Source organism: Furipterus horrens, unplaced genomic scaffold (assembly GCF_987537825.1).
Source record: "Furipterus horrens unplaced genomic scaffold, mFurHor1.1.pri manual_scaffold_13, whole genome shotgun sequence".
Taxonomy (NCBI): Eukaryota; Metazoa; Chordata; class Mammalia; order Chiroptera; family Furipteridae; genus Furipterus; species Furipterus horrens.
In genome coordinates, this window is record NW_028327183.1 from 24,691,114 (window position 1) to 24,709,092 (window position 17,979).

At 38.0% G+C, this 17,979-nt stretch overlaps 1 protein-coding gene and 1 pseudogene across 1 annotated transcript in view; both read right to left on the bottom strand.

Annotated features, from left to right (window-relative positions):
* Positions 1–17,979, bottom strand: part of CDYL2 (chromodomain Y like 2) — a 146,773-nt gene that overhangs the window by 76,593 nt on the left and 52,201 nt on the right. The window lies entirely within an intron of this gene.
* On the bottom strand, positions 724–1,842 carry LOC149994265 (rRNA 2'-O-methyltransferase fibrillarin pseudogene; annotated as a pseudogene).

The following is a 17,979-nucleotide window of genomic DNA, read 5'->3' on the forward strand; positions in this document are numbered from 1 at the left end:
CTACAATGATCCTAGGAAGCTGGGCTTAAAATTGTACTCATCCTTGCTGGTCTGGAAGACTGCCCACATGCTCAGGGCTGCATCCTCTCAGGAGTGTCCACAGAGGAAACACCCCAGGTACCAGTCTCCAGCAGAGGACAAAACTGTAAACCCAACAGTAAAGAGTGAAAAACTAACTGGTTGAAGAGGCATAGGCACAACTTTTGACTAATGAGTGGCTTATGTTGACCCTTGGGGAATCCCTACAAAGCCAGGCTAAAAGATAAAACAAGAAGAAAAAGCTGAGCAGAGATATAAGAAGTTGAACACAGCAAAGAAAAAACACTTTAAGAATTAGTTCACCCTAGTCATTAAACACATAAATAAATGACCATAGATTTTCTTTTAAAAAAACAGGCCCTGGTTGGAGGTGGAGAAGGAGAACCAGTATCCATATTTGCTACAATATGTTATCTAAAATGGCCAGTTTTCAACCAAGAATTATGAGATATGAAGGAACATTAAGATGTGATGAATAAGCAAGGGGGAAAAGCAGACAACAGAAACTTTGAGGGGCCAAAGGTGTTAGACATAGCAGATAGAGACTTTGAAACAGCTGTTATAAAGAAGTTCCAAGAACTAAAGGGAACCATATTTGAAGACTTAAAAGAAAGTATCTATGACTGTGACACATCAAGTACAAAATATCAATAAGATAAAAATTTTTTTTTTTTTTTTTGGAGGGAAGAATGAGTCTTTTAATAGAAAAACACGTGTAACAGTAGCAACACAATCTCTCACAATCCAGATGAAGTGCTGGACTTCAGTTCTTCACCTTGGGGGGTGGCCTGTACACACCCACGACCACAGCGTGGTCTCTTTCATACGGCTCTAGAGTCAGCTGCTCCTGGGGCTTCATGTTCTCCTGTTGCATCTTTTTCACTTCAGAAGCAAACACTGCCTCGGCAGAGGCTGTGGAGTCAATGCAGTTGGCCTTAATGGAAATCACAAAGTGTCCTCCATTACGTAGGAAGGTGTGGGCATTCAGGGCTACAATCCGGGTCTGGTCTGGCTGGGCCACATCAGCAAAGATTACATCCACCATTGCAATGAGCATGCGGTATTTGTGTGGGTGCCGAGCATCTTCAATGACAGGAATAATGTTGGTCCTCTTCTTGGCCAAGTTAATGAGGTCACGGCCAGAGCGGTGGGAGAATTCAACTGCATAGACCAGACCGTCCGGGCCTACAATGTCAGAGACGTGGGAGACGGTGGTGCCCGAGGCAGCCCCAAGGTAGAGCACCTTGGCCCCTGGCTTGATGTGGATCTGGTCCACACCTCCTAGGATTGCTGCTGCCAGCTTGGAGCGGAAGGGGTTCCAGGCACGGTACTCTATTTTGTCATCTCCCTCCGAAATTGAGACTCTCTTCTCTCCATAAACTGATTCTCCAGGGACCAGATTCTTGGTGACCAGTGCATCTTCCTTTCCTCGACAAATGAAAACATCCTCATGCCGGTGAGGTTCTACCATCACATTTTTCCCCGACTGATTTCCTCTTTTTCCTCCCCGACCACGACCCCGGTTACCTCCAGACTGGAATCCACCACCTCTTCCTCCTCCTCCTCCTCCTCGCCCACGGCCTCTGAAGCCTCCACCACGACCTCGGCCCCCACCAAAGCCACCTCGGCCCCCACCAAAGCCGCCTCGGCCTCCACCTCGACCGCCACGGTCACCAAAGCCCCCTCGGCCACCAAAGCCACCCCCACGGGGACTGAAACCTGGCTTCATGGCGAGCTCGGAGCTGCGCGTATAGGGATTCTGCGGCGTCCGGGGCCCCACGAGTCCGGGGCTTTCGCACGTGTAAAAAAAAAAGATAAAAAATTTTTTAAAGAAAGAACCAAATGAAAATACTGAAGTTGATAAGTATGATTACCAAAACGAAGATAACATTAGCAAGGCTAATTTGAGTTGATAGAAAAGAGAATCAGTGAACTTGAAGATAAATCAGTAAAGATTATGCAATCTGAAGAACAGAAAGAAAAAAAGAATGAAGGAAAATGAACAGAGCCTTAGAGAAATGTGAGACACCATTAAGCACACACCAACATATGCATAATGGAAGTACCATAAGAAGAGGAAGAGAAAATATTAAAAGAAATAATGGCTGAATATATCTCAAATTTGATGAGAAACACTCATCTACAACTCCAAGAAGCTCAATGAACTTAAGTAGAATAAATGCAAAGATATCACATCCAGACACATCATAATCAAATGCTGAAAGCCAAAGATTAAGTCTTTAAAGCAGTAAGAGAGAAATGACTCATTACATACCAGGGAACAAGAAGAAGATTAACAGCTGACTTTTGATTAGAAAAAAATGGAGACTATAGGGCAGTGGGGCAACATATTCAAAGTACCAAAAGAAAAATGTTGTCAACCAAGAATCCAAAATCTAGCAAAGATAACTTTTAAAAAATTAAGGCAGAGTAAAGACATCCCAACATAAACAAAAACAAAGTATTTGTTATATAGCTAAATAAAATAACAAAACAAAGATGCATAACTAATACTCCAACAATGGAGATTTACATTTTTAAATTATTCAATTACTATAAAAGAGGTAGGAAAGAGAGTGAAAGGAACAATGTATGTATGGACAATGAGAAAACAAACATTAAGATGATAGAAGTAGGCCTAGGCACATCAATAATAATCTTAAATGCAAATGGTCTAAACATCCCTATTAAAAGAGATTGTCAAATTAGATTAAAAAGCAAGAATGAACTATAGTCTAGCTAGATGAGACACAATTTAAATATAGACACAGAAATTGGTTAAATGTAAAAGGATGGGAAAAGATATGTCATGCTAACACTCAAAAGAAAGCCAGAGGCCATACTAATATCAAAGTAGATTTCACAGCAAGGTATATCACCAAAGAAAAAGAAAGTCATTACATAATAATAAGAGGGCCAATTCATGGAAAGGACATAAACATAACATTTCTGTACCTAATAAGAGTTTAAAAATACAACAATAAAAAACTGATAGAAATGGAAGGGACAGAGCTACAACTATAGTCAAAAGCTTAAATATACCTCTCGAAAATTCATGAAACAAGTACACAGAAAATCAGTACATATACAAAATCAGACTATAAAAAAATCTGAACACTACTATCAACAAGCTTGACCTCGCTGGCACTTCGTCTTTACTAGTGACTCCTAGGTGACTTGCACATGCTAACAATAGACTAATTATTTTCAAATGCACGTAACATATTTGCCAATATAGTTCACAGATGGAGTTATAAAACAAGTCTCAATAAGGTTAGAAGGACTGAAGTCACACAAAGTATGTTCTCTGACCAAAATGGAATTAAATTAACAGAATGATATCAGAAAAATCCCAAAATATTGGGAAATTAAGCAATATACTTCTAAATTATCCATAGGTCAAAAAAGAAATCAAAGACAATTAGAAAGAATTTTAAACTAAATAAAAATGAAGAGAAAGCATATCAAATATGTGGTATGCTGCTAAAGCCTATATTAGTAAAGAAGTAAAGTCTCAAGTCAATTATCTCAGATTATACCTTCAAAAACTAAAAAAAGGACCAATTAAACCCAAAACAAAATAAAAACATAATGAAGAGGAGAAAATAATGAAGTTGGAAACAGAAAAATGATAAGAGAAAAATCAATGAAACTTCAAGATGGTTCAATGAAAAAAAAATCAATAAAATTTATAAACCTCTATCTCGGCTGATCAGAAAAGAAGCTACAAATCAATAATATCAATAATGAGGGAGGTAACATCACTATATATTCTGTATATATTAAAAGGATAATCAGGGAATGTTATCCTTTTAACTTTTTCCCAGTAAATTTGACAACTTTATGAAATGAAATAATTCCTGGAGCAACATAAAGATAAGACTCTTGAATTCAAGAAGAAATAGATAACAGGAATAGCCCTGTATCTACTAAATTTATTTTGTAGTTTAAAATATTTTCACAACAGAAACTCCATGTTTACCAAAGATTAATAATAATAATAATTATTATTATAATAACTCCAATTCAACAAAAACTCTTTCAGAAAATTGAAGGGAATACTTCCCAATTAATTTGATCAGGGCAGCAAAATCCTGCCACCAAAATCACACAAAGATATTGCAAGAACATTGAACAACACTCTAGATCAAATGGACTTAGTTGATATATACAGAACTTGTCACACCAAAGAAGCAAAATATACATTCTTTTCAAGTGCACATGGAACATTTTCAAAGATAGATCACATGGAAGCACACGAAACAAGCCTCAACAAATTCAAGAAAATTGAAATTATATCAAGCATCTTCTCCGATCACAATGGCTTAAAATTGGAAATCAACCTCAAGGAAAAAACTCAAAAACATTCAAACTCATGGAGAATGAATAACATGCTATTAAATAATGAATGGGTTAACAATGACATCAAGGAAGAAATCAAGAAGTTTCTAGAAACAAATGATAATGAACACACAACCCAAAACTTATGGGATACAGTGAGAGCAGTCCTAAGAAGAAAGTTCATAGCAATACAGGCTGACCTAAAAAGGATAGAAGAATCTCTAATAAAAAAAAAATCTAACCCTACAGCTACAAGAACTAGAGGAACAACAACAAACAAAGCCCAGAGCAAGTACAAGGAAGGAAATCATCAAGATCAGAGCAGAATTAAATGACATAGAGACTAAACAAACAATTCAAAAGATCAACAAAAATAGGAGCTGGTTCTTTGAAAAGATAAACAAAATCGACAAGCCTTTAACCAGGCTCATCAAGAAAAAAAGAGAAAGGACCCAAATAAATAAAATCAGAAATGAAAAAGGAGAAATCACAACTGATACCACAGAAACACAAAGGATTGTAAGAAATTACTACAAACAATTGTATCACAAGAAATTTGACAACCTAGATGAAATGGACAAATTTCTGGAAACATATATCTTCCAAAACCGAATCAAGAAAAAGCAGAAAGCCTGAACAGACCAATAACATCTAGTGAAATTGAAGCAGTCATCAAAAAACTCCCGGCACACAAAAGCCCTAGACTGGATGGCTTCACAGGTGAATTTTACAAAACATTTAGGAAAGAACAAACTCCTATCCTTTTCAGACTATTCCAAAAAATCCAAGAACAGGGAAGAATCCCAAACTTGTTCTATGAAGCCAGTATTACACTAATTCCAAAACCAGGTCAAGACACAACAAAGAAAGAAAACTACAGGCCAATATCATTGATGAACATAGATGCTAAAGTAATCAACAAAATATTGGCAAACAAGATCCAGCAACACATTATAAAGATCATACACCACAATCAAGTGAGATTCATCCCAGGGATGCAAGGATGGTTTAACATTCAAAAATCAATAAACGTAATACACCACATAAACAAAATGAAGGACAAAAACCACATGATCATATCAATAGATGCGGAAAAGGCATCTGATAAAGTTCAACACCTATTTATGATGAAAACTCTCAGCAAAATGGGAATAGAGGGAGCATACCTCAACATAATAAAGGCCATATATGAGAAACCTGAAGTCAACATCATACTCAATGGGCAAAAACTGAAAGCATTACCCCTGAGGTCAGGAACAAGACAAGGATGTCACTCTCTCCACTCCTATTCAACATAGTCTTGGAAGTTCTAGCCACAGCAATCAGACAAGAAAGAGAAATAAGAGGCATCCAAACTGGAAAAGAGGAAGTAAAATTGTCATTATTTGCAGAAAACATGATAATATACATAGAAAACCCTATAGACTCCATGAAAAACTACTCGGCCTAATAAGTGAATTTGGCAAAATATCAGGTTACAAAGTCAATATTCAGAAATCAAAGGCATTTCTGTACACCAACAATAAAATATCAGAGACAGAGATGAGAAAAAAAAAAATCCCATTTACTATAGCAACAAGAAAAATAAAGTACCTAAGAATAAACTTAACCAAGGAGGTAAAAGAACCTGTACTCAGAAAACTACATAACGCTGAAGAAAGAAATTAAAGAAGATACAAATAAATGGAAGCATATACCATGTTCATGGATGTGAAGAATCAACATCATTAAAATGTCCATACTACCCAAAGCAATTTATAGATTCAATGCAATCCCTATTAAAATACCAATGACATATTTCACAGGCCTAGAACAAATACTTCAAAAAGTTATATGGAACCAAAAAATACCCCAAATAGCCACAGCAATCTTGAGGAAGAAGAACACAGTAGGAGGAATCACAATACCTGATACCAAACTATACTACAAGGCCACGATAATCAAAATAGTCTGGTACTGGCATAAGAACAGACATATAGATCAATGGAACAGAATAGAGAACCCAGAAATAAACCCAGGTCTCTATGGTCAACTAATATTTCACAAAGGGAGAAGGAACATAAAATGGAATGAGAAGAGCCTCTTCAACAAATGGTGCTGGGAGAACTGGACAGGGACATGCAAAAAAATGAAGTAGACCACCAACATACACCACACACCAGAATAAATTCAAGATGAATCAAAGACTTAAATGTAAGATGTGACACCATAGAAGTCCTAGAGGAAAACACAGGCAGGAGAATTTCAGATATCCCACGTAACAATATTTTCACTGATACATCTCCTAAGGCAAGGGAAATAAAGGAAGGAATAAACAAATGGGACTACATCAAACTAAAGAGTTTCTGCTCAGCAAAAGAAAACATCAGCAAGATGAAAAGCAAACCAACCATATGGGAAAATATATTTGCCAATGATACCTCAGACAAGGGATTGATCTCCAAAATATATAAAGAACTTACATGTCTCAACACAAAGAAGACGGACAGCCCAATTAAAAAATGGGCAAAGGACCTGAAAAGACATTTCTCCAAGGAGGACATACAGAAGGTCCATAAGCATATGAAAGAATGCTCAACATCACTAGCCATCAGAGAGATGCAAATAAAAACCACAATGAGATACCATTTTACACCAGTCAGAATGGCCATCATCAACAAGTCAACAAACAACGAGTGCTGGCAAGGATACAGAGAAAAGGGAACCCTGGTGCACTGCTGGTGGGAATGCAGACTGGTGCAGCCACTGTGGAAAACAGTATGAAATTTCCTCCAAAAACTAAAAATGGAACTGCCTTTTGAACCAGCAATTCCATTGCTAGGATTATATCTGAAGAATCCTGAAATACCAATTCAAAAGAACAAGAACCTGTGCACCCCTATGTTCACAGCAGCACTATTTACAACAGCCAAGTGCTGGAAACAGCTTAAGTGCCCATCTGTAGATGAGTGGGTCAAAAATCTGGGGTACATTTACACAATGGAATGCTATGCAGCAGGAATAAAGAAGGAGCTCCTACCATTTGCAACAACATGGATTGAACTGGAAAGAATTATGCTTAGCAAAATAAGCCAGGCAACAAAAGAAAAATACCTTGTGCTATAACCTATTACAGGACACTAATGAACAACACAAACAAACGAGCAAAATTGAACCAGAGGCATGTAAACAAGGAACAGACTAACAGTGACAGGAGGGGGGAGGGGGAGAAGAGGGTAAGAAGGGGAAGGGTCTAGTCAAAGAACATGTATAAATGACTCATGAACATGGACAACTGGGTGGGGACTGACTGTGGGAGAACGGGTAGGAAGGGTGCAGGGAAACAATAGGGGAAAAGTGGGACAACTGTAAATAGAAAAACAAAAATTTTTAGTGGGGGAAAAAATAATGAAAGCAAAAGAAATTAATAAATGAGCCAGCAACACCCCCCCCCCAAATAAACCTCACATTTAGGACAGTGAACAAAAGAAAATATAAAGAATGGAAATGCAATTTTAGTGAATATTAGAAGGACAAAGATCTTCCTTCACACTATATTTTTCTCCCTACCTGATCCCTCCAGAATTTGGCATTCTGAAGAAGTAATGACATAAGGTTCTTTGCATAAAACTAATAAGACCAGTTGTTAATAGAGGTTTTGTTGACCATGACTTTGACTGGAATGTCATGCCTAAAGGAGACATGCTTGGGCTCTGGTTGTTACCAAAAAGCCCTGAGGAACTGGGATTGACTTCCGAAGGTAATGAAAGCCCACAAGAAAAAAGGCCTGGTACCTTGGTTGGTTGTGAGGTCCATGGCAATCTTTCCAGGGAAGGAACGAAGGTTGCTTTCCTGAAAGATGGCTAGAAGGGACCTTAAGGCACAATGGAAAACCCGAAGGACTTGGAAAAGACATGTGTTTACAGGCAAGGATGAATGCCAGGTATGTGGCTCAGCTCCTGTGCCCTGAGGGGCTGACTGAAAGTCACCCTAAAGGTTCCTTGTGTAAGTTCCAACAAAGCAGATGTAAAAATCATATGTGATCATTTGCTGCTCTTGTTGTGTTTATGCAAACGAACAGGATAAATTAAAACTGGACTTAATGTGGTCCCTTTAATGACAAGGAGGGTTCTCTTAAGGAGAAAAATTGCGATTCAAGGAAAATCACAATGCTCAGTGGTAGGCTATAAAGTAGTGCAGCTAACTGTCTTTAAAGTTTATTTTCATTTAAAGTTTGTTTTCATTTGAAAGCTAAACTAGGTCTGTGAATACAACAAGGATGCCAGCCTGTTAAACCAAGCATGCTGTGGTCCACGGACAGCCAGCTGATCTGGAGTCTGCAAGATCCTTCCCCATGTGGGAAGGCCACCCTCCCCTCCACTCCTGCACTCTTATTAGGGATTTCTGGACCCAAGGGTAGGTAGGATGACAACCATGTCCAGCTTGAAGCAGCTACAGGAGCACGAGACCTTCAACCATTGTCCTTTATAAGATTATAAAGGGTCTTAAGTCTGAGAGGGGGGAATTGTTATTTTTTATTGTTATAAAAAATTAATTAATTTTTAAAAAAAGAATATAGGAAAGGGTGACACCAAAGAACTCGTATGCACAACCCATGGACATGAACTAGGGCGGTGAGATTGCTGGGGGATGGGGGTTACTGGGCAGAGGGGAGCAAAGGGGAAAAAAATTGGTACTATTTTAACAACATAATCAATAAAATATACAAAAGAAAAAAGAAGAGAAAATTATATAAAAATGATTTAAAAAAAGATATTGCAAGAACAGAAAACAAACTACAAACCATATCTACCATGCACATAAATACAAAATTTCTACAGACAATTTTAGCAAATACAATCCAACAATGTGTTAAAAGAATTGTACATCATGACCAAGTGGAATTTTTTCCCCAGGCTGCAAGGTCGAGTTAACATTCCAAAAAAAAATCAATGTAATTCACCACACTGACAAACAAAACAATAAAAAATATACAAAATAACTCCATCGATACAGAAAAAGAAAAGCATTTGACAAAAGCCAATATCCATTCTTGATCATAAAATTTCAGTAAATTAGGAACAAGGATTTCCTCTACTTGATGAAGTGCATCTACACAAAAAAAGGAAGAAAAAAATCACCTAGCATAACACCTAATGGTGAAAAACTAAATGCTTTCCCCTTGAACAAAGGGGATAAACAAGACAAGGATGTCTCTCATCACTTACATTCAACATTTATTGGAGGTTCTATCCAGAGCAATCAAACAAGAAAAAGAAATAAATGGTATCCAGGTTGAAAACAAAGAAGCAAAAGTGGTTTTATTCCCAGACAACATGATTGGCTAGGTAGATAATTGAATTGAATCTTTAAAAAAAAAAGTACTAGAACTAATAAGTTTCACCAAACTGCATGCATGATACAAGAGGAATATACAAACACCAATAATATTTCTACATGCTAGCAATGAACAATCAGAGATAAAAAAAAAATTAATACCATTCACAATAGCATCAAAATACATGAAATTCTTAAGGATAAATCTGATAAAAGATATGCGAAACATATACACTGGGAACTACAAAACACTGTTAAGAAAAATTAGAGAGCAAGGAAATCCAGTATCTGAATAAAAGGACTTCAAGAAAGTAAAAAGAGAAAAATTGAAAGGGAGAAAATCAGTAAGATAATTCTGGAAAATTCCCACAACATAATATAAGTTTTCACACTCACAGATCCCACTAGGTATCCCATACAATGACCAAAAACAGACTAACCCAAGGCACATCCTTATAGAAATTCAAAACTGAATTTCACAGATAAGATTCTGAAATCTTTCAAAGAGGAAAATAAAGTTTTAAAAGCATCCAAAGGACCAGGAACCAAAATTGCTTCAGATTTCTCAAAAGCAACCCTGAACACCAGAAGCAATAGAGCAATACTTTAAAAATATTAAAGTATTTTAAAGACACTTTTTAAATGGTTTCCAACCTAAAATTTTATACTGAGCTAAATCAACAATCAAGTGGTAGCCTAGAGTAAATGCGTTTTTATAAATGGACAATCTCAAATATTAACTTCCCACCCACCTTTCTCAAGAATCCTTTTGAGAATGTGCTCCCCCATAACTAGGGTGTAGATCAAGAGAGAGCATACTTAAAAGATGTATGTATCACAGTTAAAAAGGCAGGGACTCCTCAAGCTCATAGTGAAGAGACTCCAGGATGGCAGCTGTGCTCTAGACCTTGAGGGAAATCAATCCAGACTGGAGCAGGTGTGACATTATTTTTGGCCAACAATAGCACAAGGCTCTAGGGCCACTTTCTCTCCAGAATAAACAGGCATAATGAGAGTCACTAGAGCCATCACTTTTTTAATTTTACTTTTCAATTACAGTTTACATTCGGTATTATTTTAAATTAGTTTCAGGTGTACAGCAGAATGGTTAGATAATCATATACTTGACAAAGTGTTCCCCCTGATATTTCCAGTACCCACCTGGCACCATACATAGCCATCGCTTTTTACTGATGAGATCCATAATGATGATAGTGTACAGAGGGCAAAGAATGATGAGAAAATGAAGTACCATATTTCACTGATGCTGAGACCACTTTTTTCAATTTTAACATCTCTGAAATCAGGATATATCTTACAATTGAGGGAGTATCATAGTTTAATTGGCTGCATGCTCTCTATCTTAGTAGTCTATCTTACCACTGACAACATTTCAGATTCAGTGAAGTATAGGATGTTCCCTACAAGAGTGGCCACACTCGTCTGGAGGCCCCTTCTAATCAAAAACTTGGCAAGAGCCTCCTGCTCTTGAGACATAGGCTGCAATATCGAGAAAAACACAAATCTGCTCAATCAAGGAAAGGTCTCCTCCATAAACATACAAGCTTGAATATGCACAGAATTTCTTACACAAAGCTGGTAACTCATGAAGTCCTGTCTGGGAGATGTTTAAGGAGAACTACTTTCCCCATTTACCCTTTTGATCCACTTGAATTTTGTACCATGAGCATGCTTTACCTATCAAAAAGAAATAATAATTTAGTAAATGAATGTATAAAAATATTTAGAAGGAAGTCTAAGAATCTGGGCATTAGCTGTGATGAAGACAATGCTGAACTGTCCAACAGTAGTATAGGGACTTCTTTTTGTTCTATTTGCTCTCAAAAAATTAAACTAACCTCTTTTATTTACTTTTTTAATTATAGTTTGTATACAATCTTACATTGGTTCTCCTAGTTTCAGGTGTACAATATAGTGATTCAACATTTGTATACCTTACAATGTGGTCAGCCCACTAATTTTAGTAATCATCTGTCAATATCACAGTATTATTGACTATATTTCCCTCTCCCTTTCCACCCAAACCTCCACCCCCGCCCTTCTAGTAACCATCCCTTTGGTCTGTTTCTATTAAACTAACCTCTCTTAAGGTCCACAGGCTTTCTTTGGATTGTCCCTAAATAAGAGTCAAGTTGGGAATTCTGAGGAATGAAAAAACATACATTTTACTTCTGTCGCCTGTCTCATGATCCATTCCGTCTACCAAAAGATGTCAAAAGACCACTGACCAAGACAGACTCAGACATCGGTAGAAAAGGGGAAAGACTGTAGCAACAAGCCGGTGTATCCCATGTCTCCAGATAATGTTCTTCCTATAACCATTTCCACCCCTCCCCACAGCACTGGCGTCTCTTGTGAGAGGGGTTAGGGTCCTTTACTGGGAGGAGTACGGAGTTTCAGGAATCTGAGGATTCATAAAATCAGTTATCAAAAAAAAAAAAAGCTCTTGATATATTCCAGAATCTCTGCTGGATATATTTAAAGGTACGCTGAGAACCTCAAAGGGGCCATAGTTGCAGCCTGGTTGGAGAGCAGGAAGGAATGAGCAGGAAGCCAATTTCTATATGTGCTGGAAGCACTCTGAATATCTGCATAATGCCATTTTGGCTAAGCAATGGCCTCGCCCTATTCCAACATTCTGAAAATGCTGAAAATCCTGGACATTCTCCAAGGCTCCCTGGACAGGTTTATGGCAGCTTCCTAGAAGGCATTTGTGACCTCTCTTCATAACCTGTAGGACGTGGCTGTTTCTAAACTCTCTCTGGGGACATTGCCACTATGCCAAGACGAAGAAATGCCTGTCTGAACAAGAGAAAATGGAGAGTCTTGGATGTGCTTCTTCCCCCCGCCCCCCCCCCCCCGTGCTTTGTCAATAAACTCAAGTAAAGCAGTTGTCACCACAAAAAAATAAATAAATTAAAAATTAGGAAAACAAACCCACTACCCTGAGGATAAAGTAATGTAGCACAGAGATTATCAAAGATTTCAGATGCTCTCGTAACAGATCACATATAAAATGGTTACCTTGACCAGAACTACAAACTGATCTACCTACCGTCTCCTTCCTCCAATCTCATCTTGTAGATACCAGGCTGAGCTTTCTAGAGTATAAATCTTACTACCCTGTCTCCCTCTTAAAACTCTGTAATGGCTCCCCAGTAGGATTGAGTCATTCCTGATGGCAAGACAAACAAGGTCTCCCATTATTCTGCATGGAGACTGGTTTTGCTAACCAATTACTGCCAGGAATAAAGACAACGGATGAAATTGTATATAGAGAAAAGTTATATTCAATGAACTTAATACCAAACCACCATAATTTATTTAGTTACCTGGGTGGGTATTTCACAACTGTTATCTTCTCATAGACCGTATCAGAAAATGCCATCATGCAAGGTGTGGTATTTCAAGAGTGTTGCTTTGAGACTTCTATCTGGCCAATGTGTAAGTCTTGTTGAATCTAATGGTGGGGGGCTAGGGGTGGTGTTCATGTTATAGCTGCGGTAGCCAGGCTACACAGAGTAGAACTTCAGGGTCATGACCACTTATGAGTTTGTATCATAATAGTTTTTGAGGGGCATTTTACCTGGGCCTGAGGTTGACATGGTTGGAATGTGGGCCAAGAAGACAAGAGAGTGCTAGAGGCGCGCCGGAGGTGAAGGCACAGCCAGAAACCAGACACACTGCGAACAGAGAGGACATCTAGGTAGAAAGCAACTACAGAAACTCAGAAAGAGAAGTAGGCTTGGGAAGGGGATATGAGGAAGTCAATCTATTTGTCAATTAGAGGCATGGGGTTTGGACTCATGCATTCAACAATGTTATTGCATTAGCACTCATTATATGGAACACGCTGTGCTGGGCTTGGGGATGTAGGCATACATTCCAGGAAATGCAGACACTAAATGACTCATTGCCACAGGCACGTTCCTTCAAAAGCTGGTCCCGGTTTTGTAACCCGGCACTACTGCTTCTTCAACTTAAGGCACAGGAAGTTATGATGGATCTCCCACTACAGTACGTTCCAGCTACTGGCAACCATTGGACCTCCAGGGCTGTGATACTGTTGACATCCTTCCTTTCAAAGTCTTTCCAGCTATCCCCAAGTGCTGAGCTCATCCTGGCTCCTTACCCATCCCATGAAGGTGCCCCTGCCTCAAGTTACCACAAAACTTGCATTTACACCCAGCTCAGTCCTCTTTCTTGGTTCTTGGTTGGTTCTTCTAGACGTGCCACTTGCTTGCCTCCTCTCTGACATCAAGGACAAGAACTCGTCCAAAGAGCATGAAATGATGGTGCGCACACACACACACACACACACACACGTGAGAAACATGCTAGAACCCGGCAGTCAAAGGGATACATGGTGCCCAAGCTACTAAACTTGCCCATTAGCCATGAAGAAAATTTATGTTAATTGTACTCTTCGGTATTACAATGGGTTTCTACATAAATCACGAAAATACTTGAGATAAAATGGTGTTGCATAGGGGAACAATGTGTTAGTCCAATTACAACCTTGCAGACTTTAGCAAGTCTCCCCCAATTCTATGCATCAGTTTCCTCATCTGTACAATGGGGTTAATAATGACCACCTCGCTGTCAGAACTAAATGGTCTAATTCATGTGAGCACTTAGCTCTGTGCCTGGCACAGCATATACACTCACTGAATGGGGGTAATTAGCATTATCATCATGCTTAATATTATAGGTTCCAGTGGCCCAGCAGGGGATAAGAAGAAGGGAATTCTTAGAGGCAGCACAGACTTTCAGGGAATTGCCCCAGCTCTGGGGATTCGGTCTAGAAGATCACCCCAGAATTTTTGCTCAGAGACGTCATAGAAATAATTTTTCTCAGGGATCTCATAGAAATAATCATTGGATTCTCTCTAGAGTGCTCTGCAAGCCACAGCATTGCTTTCAGACCACACCTTCCATTTGAACAGTGTCTCCAAAAGAAACGGAAGCCAGTCAGGGAGTTTTGGTCAGCTCCTACTTTTGGACAAGACATTTGTCCCTGACCAGCCTCCAACACTGCTTGGCCACAACAAAGGCTGGAGAGAGTAGCGAAAAAAGCAGGAATTTTGGAATCACAAAGCCCGGGTCTGGGCGCACTAACTCAGGGGCCTCAAACAGGTCAATAACCACTCCTAACCTCAGCCAGCTCTGGCCTCTGGACTAAAAGGTCACCTTCCCAGCTTGCCTTCAGTAACCACCCTTTATGGCACAGGGCAGTGACCTTGAGACTGTGGAACACCCAGCCATGACAGCTGGCCACAGGCCCAGAGCCAATGTGCGTAAACTTCCATCTTCTGGGCCCTTTGTTAGCTCTTAAATCTAATTGCAACTGGTGACCCACCCCCATCATCCATACCCTTACAATTCACACTGTTTCAGAGCCCTCCATGAACATTTCCTCATTTGTCTGTTTCCGTTTCTAACGGCAAAACACGATACATAACCGTCAAGCACAGAATACTAATACCAATAACCCCTTGTGTGAGCTTAGTTTACAAAACTGTCCAAACCACAGCATTCAACAAATCAAGCACTTATTGTCAATTTACTAAGTGCTTACTGTGTGCCACAATCATTGGAAACACGAGTACAAAGCCGAATCCCCGCCTCTGCTGAGAGAGAAGTCGAGTCACACTAATGTTTGGAGTTACCTCATGGTTTTCCTTTGTTAGATGTTCCCCCATGGCTGTGCTGGGGGTAGGGGCGGGAGGCAGGAGGGATGCTGCAGAGAAATTACAGAAGACAGAAGAGCTGCTTCTAGGTCTCTAACACAGACTAAATTGGGCAGAATTGGCATCCACAGGACAAGTCTGTGCCTTTCGTGTCCCTTGTCAGCCTGAAGAATAAGCATGTCAAGGAAGATGCAGAACAAAACAGGGTGCCTTAAATTCGGCACTTGTATTCCCTACCTCAAGCCCCATCATTTAAAGGCCCAAGATTCTACAATATATTCACAGTCTTTATCTTTCCCTTCTAAAATGGTAGAGGCTGGAGGAGGGAAGGAGGGAGTATAAAAACAGCCAGATGTGAACATGGATGTAGGTATTTGGGAAGTACTTAGAAGGCCTAATCCAGAGGTACAATATGACACCCACACTTTCAAGTTCTAGAATGCATAAAATTCCACCATCTAAAATGCATCCCTTATGTCCAAAACCATTATTTTAAATATTGTTTTAAAACTTCTAGCCAATGCAATAAGGTAGGAAAAAAATATATAAAGGTAATCTACAGGAAAGACTCTAAAAAGTAATACTTGCATATATCATCATAAATCTAAATAGCTCAAGAGAATGAATTGAAAGAATTTTAAATTATAAGAAAATTCAAAAGATGTCTGGTTACAAAATAAAGATCTAATGAACACTCAGCAATAACTAGTTAGAAAAGATAGTTGGCAAAAATCCTATTTATAGACGCAACAAAAATGTAAAATGTCTTGAAACAAATTTAACAAAAAACATGCAAGATTAAATGAAAAAACCCACAAAACAACTGTAACACACAAATAATTTTACCAAATGGAGGCACTTCTATATTTGTGGATACAAAGGTTCATTACTATAAACATGTTAATCTTCTTAAAATTAACTTTAAAGTAATTTCAATCAGAATCTGACAAATTTGTTTTAAATAAAAAAGAAACAGTAATAGCCCCAAAAACTTTGAAACAAAAAGAAAAATGAACTCAAAACTTGCACTACTGTTTATTAAAACATAAAGCTACAATAAAGTAGTAACTAGTATAAGCACAAAAAATAATAATTGCACAAAAAGCCCAGAAACAGATGTGTATATATGTGTGTGTGTGTGTTTTGTATATAATGAAAATGGCATTTTAGATTCTAGATTCAGAAAAGAAAGTGGGTTTGGATAACTAGTTAACTATTTAAAGGAAAATTGTGAGATTCTTAACTCATCTCATCAACCAACATATATACAGTTTAATTCAAGAATTAAATGTAAAAATAAAAATACACACACAGGATAGAGAAAGGTCTTTCTAAGCCAAAAGGAAAATTTAAAAGCTTATATTACATAAATATTTTAAACTTCTGTATATCAGTGTCATGATCTAAATTTTAAAAAAATTATAAAGACTTTTGACATAAATTGTAAATAAACTATTTACTTTTAATATTGAAATGAATAATATGATTCAGTAAGGAACAGATGAACATATTAATGGAAAAAACAAAAACAAAAAACAAAAAATAAGTGTGGGAGGGTAAAGATATGTGAAATAACCAGGAAACAAACGGAATATATTTAAATTCACCACTAATAAAAGTTTAAAAAGTAAAACTATGAATTGGCATTTTTTGCAAAATTGGCAAAAGTTAAAATAACTGACCAGCACTGGCAGACGTCTGCATAAATGGACACCCTGACAGACTGCTGGGGAGGTTAATTTACAACATTCCTTCTGAAGGGCATTTTTTGGCAATACCCATGAAAAAAAACCTTTGAAACAGTCACATCTTTTGATCAGTAATTCCACTTTTAGAAACTAGCCTAAGGAAATAACAGAACTATGTGCAAAGTTTCAACATCAACATCACATGTTATGGGCAGCAAGCACACTTACTTATAAGGCACAGTTCTGTGCTTTAAAGGGATTGTGTGTAATTTAATCCTTCAAATATAATATCTAGATTACTGTTATCACCTCCATTTTTACAGATGAGGAAACCAAAGCATAGACAGATCAAGAAAATCATCCAAGGTCACAAAACTGTTGGGTTAGCCAATAAGTCTGTATGGTTTCTTTTCTGTAAAATAAAAGACACATTTTTCATTTTTACCAATACCTTTATTGATTTGGATGTATTATGTCAGCTATCTCCCACTATTGGCTTCTCATGGGTAGAGGCCAGGGGGGCTGCTAAATATCTTCCAATGCATAAAGCAGTCCCACAGCAAAGAATTATTTGGCCAAAATATCACTGGTACCAAGAAACTTCAAAAACCACTTTTGACATGTTAGATCAGTCACGGCACCTTCGCCATACACCGCACAAATTGTTTTTGTGTTTCAACTGCTTTTTTACCTTTCCTGAAATAATAAAGCATAATACACCAAAAAATGTTGCATGTTTCCTTCCATCTTCAATATTAAAATGGCTGCACAGAACTTGACCAACTTGGTTTTTTTTTTAAATGTACGCTGATACAACAGCTGTCACAATACAATCTAACAAAATTGCTTCAAATGAAGTTAAAGACAACTAAGCACTACTAGAG